Raw genomic sequence first — 8,914 nt, 5'->3', positions numbered from 1 at the left:
GAGGCCCGGCTGACCTCAGACGTCTAAGGCGATAGGCGTTGCTAAGAAAAGGGGGTGGGACGATACCCAGTTGCCAAGACGACGGCTTCCGGGTGGGCGGCTTGAGGTGGCTTCCGGCCGCAAGGCGAGACTCCGCGGGAAAACTCCCTGCTAGAGGGACTAGGAGATTTGGGGCTGCGGCCGTTTCCTTCGGAGCACCCACGGGACTGTGTGCTGGGGTCCCTCCACCGGCTGTGTCCTTTATTCTTCTTTCTCACCCAACGATTTACCTGAACGGTTATAAAGTGCACGTTATTTCCCTAAGGTAAGCGTGTGGTAGCGCCTCCTCCTCCTCCAACAGGGTGCTAACAGAAACCTGCTGTCAACTTTGTTACCCAACATAACTGTACTTAACCACAAAAAGTTGAAATTTTGGATCTTTAAACATTCAATAACCTCTTGCTGTGTGAGGTTTTTTAACTGCACTACATACATTTTGTAGTCTTTAACCATTGAATGCGATTTAAGTTTACAATGAAATTTAACGTTCTGGTTGTTTCTGACCCCAAATTTCATCTGAACCAGTTAATGGACGAAGAACTGAAATTTTATTTTCTGTAACAGTCTCATAGGTTCTCAGACTTAAGTTCTTAATCGCCCATAAATCTGAAGGCAGGTGTTAAAGATGAGCAGGTGATTTGAGCCCAGTGCATGCCAACACTCAAACTAATTCAGCTGAGACTCCTTTCGTTAGGAGCATTATTTTAATTTAAAAAATTTTAAACCGAATGGTAAACATGGCTGCTTTAGTTTCAGTTGTGTCTCATTTGATGATGATAGTCCCACACAAGACGATCTCATTTGTCAATGAAAGTAAACATTAGTGACCACACAGCTTTCTGCAGATAACTCTTTAAACGAACATCTTTTATCAGACCACAGAAATCATAGTTATTGTCACTAAAATGTAAAAACTAAAGCAAAACTTATCTGCTTATCAACAATTTCTTCCTCCATAGCTAAGGTAGGGAAGCATTTATGAAAGCTTAGATCTATGTGTGTTTGGGATCCTGCCAACCCCTTTCTTAAAATTCCATCTTCAAAACTCCCTGCTAATGAGCACTTTTCCAACAGCTTGGATGAAACATTCTGAATAATTCGTCAGCCTGAAGGTTAGAAATTTCATTAAATAAAAAATTAAATACACAGAATACTTAAGTATGAAACATTAATGAACTGAGTAATACATTCTTAAGAAGAGGAGGCACTTAAGAAAACACAGGCCACCTGCATTGTGGAGCCATTTAATGTGATGAGATTTGATAAATGGGTAAGAGATCAAAAAATGCCCAGGGTTTCAAAAGAGAATGTTCCATGAGCAGCTTACTGCCTACATAGACCATTTGAAAATCAAACCAACTCAGCAGAAGCCCAAGAGGCTTTCAGATGAACCCGAGTATCCTTTGGATGTCAGTGTTGTACTGAACAAAGTCAGTTGAACTGTTATTTATCTGACAAGAAAAAAAATGCCTAAATTTTGTAAGGACTTACACCATTCATTTAAAAATATATAGTGATCTTAGAGGTTAGAAAGCACAGAAAAGAAACTTGAACGTAGAGGTACTTAAAAGGAGAAAAATAAATTTCCTCCGGTAGTAGACATGTATTTGCCATTGTTCACTGTTCTCTCCTTGATGTCCTCTCTCCTCAGCTTGGCTGAATCCTACTTACGCTTTTAAGACCCAGGTCAAATTGTGAATCTTTTGTGACCTAGTCCATAGTCACCTCTCTGCCTCCTGAATGCCTATAATAGTCTTTATTTGGCATTTTTTTGTATTCTTTATAATGTTTCTTATTTATGTTTATGAATATATCTTACATATAACTTGCATCATCTAAACCCTAAACTACTCAGAATTGTGTTCACCATGTACCTGGCAGAAAGACTTGAACAAATAAGTTTTGATGTAAAACTGCCAAGATTAATACTAAATATAGTTGAGATCCATATTAGTTTGCTAGAGCAAACATAACAAAATGCCACAGACTAGGTGGCTTAAACAACAGAAAGTTATTTTCTCACAATTCTGGAGGCTAGAAGTTCAAGATCAAGGTATCAGCAGGGTTGGTTTCTTTCTGAGGTCTCTCTCCTTGACTCAGATCACTGTCTCATCTCTTTGTCTTCATGTGCTGTTTTCTCCATGTGTGTGCACACCTGTGTCCAAATTTTCTTTCCTTGTAAGCACACCAACCCTACTGGATTTAGGCCCATGTTAAAGACCTCATTTTAGCTTAATTACCTCTTCAAACACCTTATCTCCAAATAGGGTTACTTTCTGAAGTACTAGGGGTTACACCTTTAACATATAACTTTTGGGGAGACTCAAGCCCATAACAGTAGCCAAGACTCAAAAAGCAGAAATGATTGGGAGCAATTATCTGTCACCTTTCAGAACTCCCATTTTTAGACCTATAGATAGCATAAATGTGTAAGTCAGATTAGTGTAAGATAATAGGAAGTGGTAGGGCCTGTGGCAATTCAAAGTATATTTGCCCAGACAGAAGACATTCAAATTAAAATTGTAAACAACCCTCCATCCCCACCCGAGCCATCCAAACAAAACAGTTTGGCTGGTTTTGACTTATAGGTTATCAGTTTGCAAAAACCATCACCATGTTATTTCGTTTGGAATCATAACCTGATGGTGGATATTGGACATATTAAGTATTTTTATTGCATATCCAAATACATTTTTCCCAGACCCCATTGGTTTACGCACAGCTTTTTTTATTGAGTACTTGCTGTGTTAAAGGAACTGTACTAAGTGCCATGCAGGGATTAAGATCCATACGTTTGGCTACATATATCCTAGAGTTAAAAGGACCTATTTTTGAGATCATTTGTTAAATACCTAACTTTACAAAATTTAATTTTTTGTGTAACTTTATCGTGTAAGTAAATTTGAACTCCAAAAAAAAATTTCTTGTCAGACTACATGCACCACAAAGACCAAGACCGTGGCCTCAAGTACAAGGGTAGAGGAAATGAGACAAATAAAAAAATAATTATTGAGCAAGATGAAAGAAGACCATAAGAGGATTATAGATAAAGTGCTATGGAAGATTAGAGGACAAACAGATTTCATCCAGCTGGGTGTGGTGCTGAAGGTATTTAATGCAGTTCGAATTAATCTTTTCATGGCACTTGGTACCTCTAATATATCATTAATCGGCATATTATATGGTAGCTATTTGCTTATGTTCATATCCCTCGCAGTACGTTCTGAAATACACAAGAATGTCTTAATCTTTATTTGTTCCAGTCTAATGTTATTCAAAAGCATCTAGTGTTACCCAAAGGAGTCAATTGGGGAACTTTTTAAAAAGAAACTTGTCTTAATTCTAGCTCTGAAGATTGTAATTAAGTAGGCCTGGAGAGGTGGTAGAGGATCTCTATTTTGAAAAGTTTTCCCTCACTTAATAAATCTGGTGATCACACCATTTAGAATCTACTGCCCTAGAGCACCTAGTATATAGTATGCTCTCAGTAAATTCTTGTCACATTAAATGAGCAGAGCTGCAATTTAGTAAGATTAATAAGACACCAGTGTGTAGGATGAATTAAAGTGGGAAATATCCTAAAGGCAGGAAAATCCTATTACAGATGTCCAGCTAAGAGATGAATCAGCCCTGAACTAGGGTAGAGACAATAGGAGATAAATGGATGAGAAACACTGAGAAGGTAGAATGAGCAGACTTAGGTGAAAATTGATATAATGCAGTAGTTCTCAAAATGTAGTATGCCTAAGTCTTACATGGGTTGTTGATTTAAAAAGATTTCTGGGATCTATCCTTGAAAACCTTTTCAGCTAATTCAGGGTAAAGCACATGAATCTAGCATTTTTAACAACCCTTCTTCATGATTTTGATTTAGATTATTTAAATTAAAAACCTCGATTTAAGAACACACTGATCTGTTAACCATGGTGAGTAGGGAAGAGGGACTATTGAAAAAGAATTCTAAAGATTAAATCTTGAGCGACAGGGAATATGATAAGCCATTAATTCGGCAAGTAAGAAATGTCATTTAAGAGCCTGGAAAAGAGGTATGAGTGAAGAAAAAATTGGAAAATCTTTGTTTAATAAAGATTTCTAAGAGATCAAAGAAAAAGAAAATGGTTATACAGAGAATTGAGGGAGTATTTCTCTTTTTAGAGACCTTCAAAGAGGCAGCATATGAAACAAAGTGGAAAGAAAAACAAACTGGCAGAAACCAAAAACAAGAGTCTCAAGCAAATAATATTTATAGCAGGTGAATAAGAAATACAGGGGTTGTGGTGTGGATGTAGAGAGGTTTCTGGAATTGACATGTATCTGTATTGTTGAATAGAGGAAGTTCTATAGAATGTTGGGGTTTCTACGAGTTGAAGAATAAATTCACAGCAAAATCAAACCTAGGTGATTAAGCATAATTTATAATGTAGAAAAAAGAGTGAGAAATTATTATAACAAAGAGGTGACCCCTCAAGTTACTTCTAATTCATAGAGGTTTTTTTTTTTGGTTTTTTTTTGAGACAGTTTTGCTCTTGTTGCCCAGGCTGGAGTGCAATGGCGCAGTCTCGGCTCACTGCAACATCCGCCTCTCCAGTTCAAGAGATTCTCCAGCCTTAGCCTCCCAGGTAGCTGGGATTACAGGTACCCACCACCATGCCTGGCTAATTTTCTTATTTTTAGTAGAGACAGGGTTTCGCCATGTTGGCCAGGATAGTCTCGAACTCCTGACCTCAGGTGATCCACCCACCTCTGCCTCCCAAAGCGCTGGGATTACAGATGTGAGCCAATGTGCCCAGCCGAGACTTCCATTTTTTATAACAAAATAATTTTAAGAGCAGAATCAAAGGAAATAAAAAGTGAGAGATAAAATGGCCATGATAAAATTAATAGTAATCATTCATTATTAGCCAAACATAGATTTTTGTAAGGTTCTTCTTGAATAGTAGGGGAAGGTAAAAGAAATGAATTAATAAAATTGATTAAAAGTCCTCTTTTTAAGAAGTAAAAGAAAACAAAAGAATAAAGGTAATTTGAGGAATGGAGTTTTTAAGTTTTAAAGAAGAAAAATAGTTGGAGGGAAAATAATATTTTTTCTAGGTTTAGCAACAAACTAGTTTTATAAACATTGCATGTTATATGCCAGTCTTATAAGCTATTTATAAGTAGATAGTGACTGTGGTGGTCAACTATATAAAAGATCTGGCATGCCTCTTACAAGTTGTGTATACAACCTTGGTTAAGTTAGTCCTGTTCTATAAAATGGAAAATAATAACACCTGCCTTATAACATTAAATAAATGATATAATGTTAAGTATGTGCCAACTATATAAAGCATTCAATAAATGGTAGCTATTTTTATTAAGTGAATGACCTTATGCAATTTACTTAACTGCTCTGAATTTTTAAGTTTTTTTTTTTCTGTCAAATGGGATTAGTTGTATGATGTTTTTATAGGGTTATCAAGAAGATTAAGTTATTAGAAAATTAGGGTTATTAGAAGATCTTGTAGTATGAATAACACACAACACATAAAAACAGTAAATGTTAAATACTGTTATCAAAAATCTCAAAATAACACGTATCACAATTTTCACAGTGCTTTTAAATATATTCTTCATATAGTCTTTTCAACAATATTGTGATAGTCCCTTTTACAGATGAGATGCAGAAAGCTTGAGAAACTTAGTGCATAACAAGCAGTCCTCTTATTTCCAGGCCAGTTCTCTTTCTCAACATGCATTTAACTCACAAGGCTTATTTTTTTAACTTTCTGTCTTGAAAATTTTTTTCAATTCTTCAGCTAAGACAGCAGAAGAGATGATTTATTGTATACTGTTACACTCAGCCACAGCTTATTTTTTAAATATTAGATTTACATGTAGTTGCAGTTAGTAATAGTACAGAAAGATCTCTTGTATCCTTCACTCATTTTCCCCCAGTGGTAACTATATCTCGTATAACTATAGTACAGTATCACTATCAAGAAATTGACATCTAATGACCTTATGTAGAATTCACAGGTTTAACATGCATTTGTGTGTGTGTGCATTTAGTTCAATATAGTTGTATCATGTGTAGATTCATGTTACCTCCACTACATTCAAGATGTAGAACTTCAGTCACCACAAGTATTCCTCATGCCACATTTTTTTATAGCCACAACTGATCCTCCTATACCCCAGCTGCTAACCCCTGCAAATCACTAGTCTATTCTCCAGGTTTACAGTTTTGTCATTTTGAGAATATTATATAAATGGATTAACCATTGTAACCTTTTGGCATAGACAACTTTTATTTTTTAATAAGATTTACATTTAATTTATGTCAAAAATAAAGACATCTTAAAACGTAAGCCTTCTGTCTGTTGGAACAATGGATCTCTTTCTAAGTTCTTGGCCTACATGTCGTAAGAGAAGAATTGGATGAACCACATGACAGAAATTAACAATGACAAAGACTCTCAAATTTCAAATCTAGATACACATAGTTCTTGGATTTTTAGATGACACAACTTTTTCCTTTTAAAAATGGTTCAAAAAACAAAAGATGGTTCAATGGCCATTGCCTGCCTTTCTTCTCAAAATGCTTTCTTGTGAAAATGCACCTAGTTGTACATCTTGGGTGGATTTTTACTGTCACATCAGTGACTATGGAAAAAGAAGAGTGATATCCTGGAAAATTGTGGAATAAGAAGTTTCAGAGCTTGGTCTTCTAATAAAACAACCACTAAATGTGAAAAAGGTATTATCAACTATTTTAGAACTCTGGAAACTGATTGAACACTTACAGCAACCTGAGGAGTGCTTGATGAAGAAAAGTATAACTGAAATGCAATAACATTTCATTGCAATACAGCTAGCAATCCCCTTTCTTCTACCCTGCTGCAGCCATGGGGATAGTAGTCTGCATTTCTGGAGTAGCTGGCTATTGCCAGGGGTGGCAGTAAGGAACTTTTCCTACAAATTTTAGGAGTTGTGCATTTGGTCAGTCTGGCAATTCCCTAAGGAACCAGCAAAGACACTTTTTATTTTTCAGCCCCCCTGGCTTGTAGCAGCTTTCTCATGGCAACTAACAGAAAATGTAAAGGAACACACTCTTTTCTCTCTCTCTTTGGATCCATACATTTAATTAAATCTCTGTCAGGTCAGTGCCTGACTCCAGCAATAACAGAAGAGAAACTTCTTTGTCCACATAAAATACTGCAGCCTTAAGCAAGCAAAAATGAGTAATCCATGAAGAGCAGTAGAATCTGATTTTGAGAGTTACCACATTATAGTACTCAAGATGTCTAATTGTCTAATTCTCAACAAAAAAGTCACCATATAAAGAAACAGAAAAGTATAGCCCATTCATGGGAATTTTTTTTTTTTAAAGAAGTTTTACAGAAACCATCTCTGAGGAATACTAAACATTGGAGTTACTAGTCAAAGACATTAAACCAACTCTCTTAAAATGCTTAATCAGTTAAAGGGAAACTATGGACAAAGAACTATGGAAAATCAGAAAAACAATGTATAAGGCCTGGCACAGTGATGCACACCCGTAATCCTAGTGCTTTGGGAGGCTAAGATGGGAGGATCACTTGGGGCCAGGAATTTGAGACCAGTGTGGTCAATATAACAAGACCTCCAATCTGTACAAAAATTAAAAAAAAAAAAATTAGCCAGGTCTGGTGGCACATATCTGTAGTCCTAGCCACTTGAGAAGCTGAGACAGGAAGATCCCTTGAGCCCAGGAGTTTGAGGCTGAACTGACACTGTACTCCAGCCTGAGTCACAAGAGTAAGACCCTGTCTCTTAAGAAAAGAAATAAAAAAAATAAAAAATGTACAACCAAATAGGGCATATCAATAAAAAGATAAAAGTTATAAAAAAGGAATCAAATAGAAATTCTGAACATAAAAGTACAGTAGATTAAATGGAAATTCACCAGAGGAGTTCATTTGCAAATATGAGTAGGCAAAAGAGAAAATTACCAAACATGAGATAAGGCTATTATGCAATTTAAAGAGCGGAAGGGAAAAAGAGTGAAAAAAAAGGAACAGAACCTTAGGGATTTGTGGGACACCATCAAGCATACCAGCACATGCATCATGGAAGTGTCAGGAGGGATGAGAGAGAAAAAAACAGAACAAATATTTCCCAAATTTGATGAAAGACATGAATATATTCATCCAAAAACTTAAACATTAAGCAGGATGAAGTCAAAGAGATCCACAGTAAGACATGTTATACTCAAATTCTACAAAGCAAGAGAATCTAGAAAGCAAAAGGAGCTAACTCTTCATGTACAAGGAATCCTCAATAAGATTAACAGTGGATTTCTTATCAAAAACTATGGAGGCCAGAAGGAAGTGGGATGGCATATTTAAAATAGTAAAAGAAAATAACTGAGAATTCTATATTTGGAAAAACTGTCCTTCAAGAGTGGAGAAAAGTATGACAGCTCTTTTAGAATTTGTCTAACTGGTTCCTAGTCTTCACTGGAAGCACCCTCCACTCCTAAAAAAAAATGGAGAAACAGTTATTATATTTTCAGATGAAAAGACTGGGGAAATTTATTACTAGTACACTTGCTTTACAAGAAATGGTAAAGGGAGTCTTTCAGGCTGAAATGAAAACCATATGAACAAATAACACTAGTAAAAGTAACTACTAGTAAAGGTAACTACACTAGTAAAGGTAACTACACAAGTAAATATAAAAGCATTATTGTATTTTTGGTTTGTGATGTTTCATTTTACTGTGTAATTTAAAGGATAAATGCATAAAACAATAATTTTAGATTTGTGTTAATAGTATATGACGTAAAAATATGTTACCTGTGACAATATAGAGATGGGCGTCTATAGGAATAGTGTGTGTGTGTGTGTGTGTGTGT

General features: G+C 35.8%; 1 non-coding gene across 1 annotated transcript; it reads left to right on the top strand.

Annotated features, from left to right (window-relative positions):
• The first annotated feature begins 8,468 nt into the window (after nucleotides 1-8,468).
• On the top strand, nucleotides 8,469-8,530 carry LOC112205934 (U7 small nuclear RNA). The gene has a single exon (XR_002940072.1). It is a non-coding gene; the product is annotated as a U7 small nuclear RNA (small nuclear RNA).
• Nucleotides 8,531-8,914: the final 384 nt, after the last annotated feature.

The sequence above is a fragment of the Pan troglodytes genome, chromosome 18 (genome assembly GCF_028858775.2).
Source record: "Pan troglodytes isolate AG18354 chromosome 18, NHGRI_mPanTro3-v2.0_pri, whole genome shotgun sequence".
NCBI classification, from domain to species: Eukaryota; Metazoa; Chordata; class Mammalia; order Primates; family Hominidae; genus Pan; species Pan troglodytes.
The sequence above is the reverse complement of the archived record's forward strand: the minus strand, read 5'-3'. Positions and strand labels throughout refer to the sequence as shown.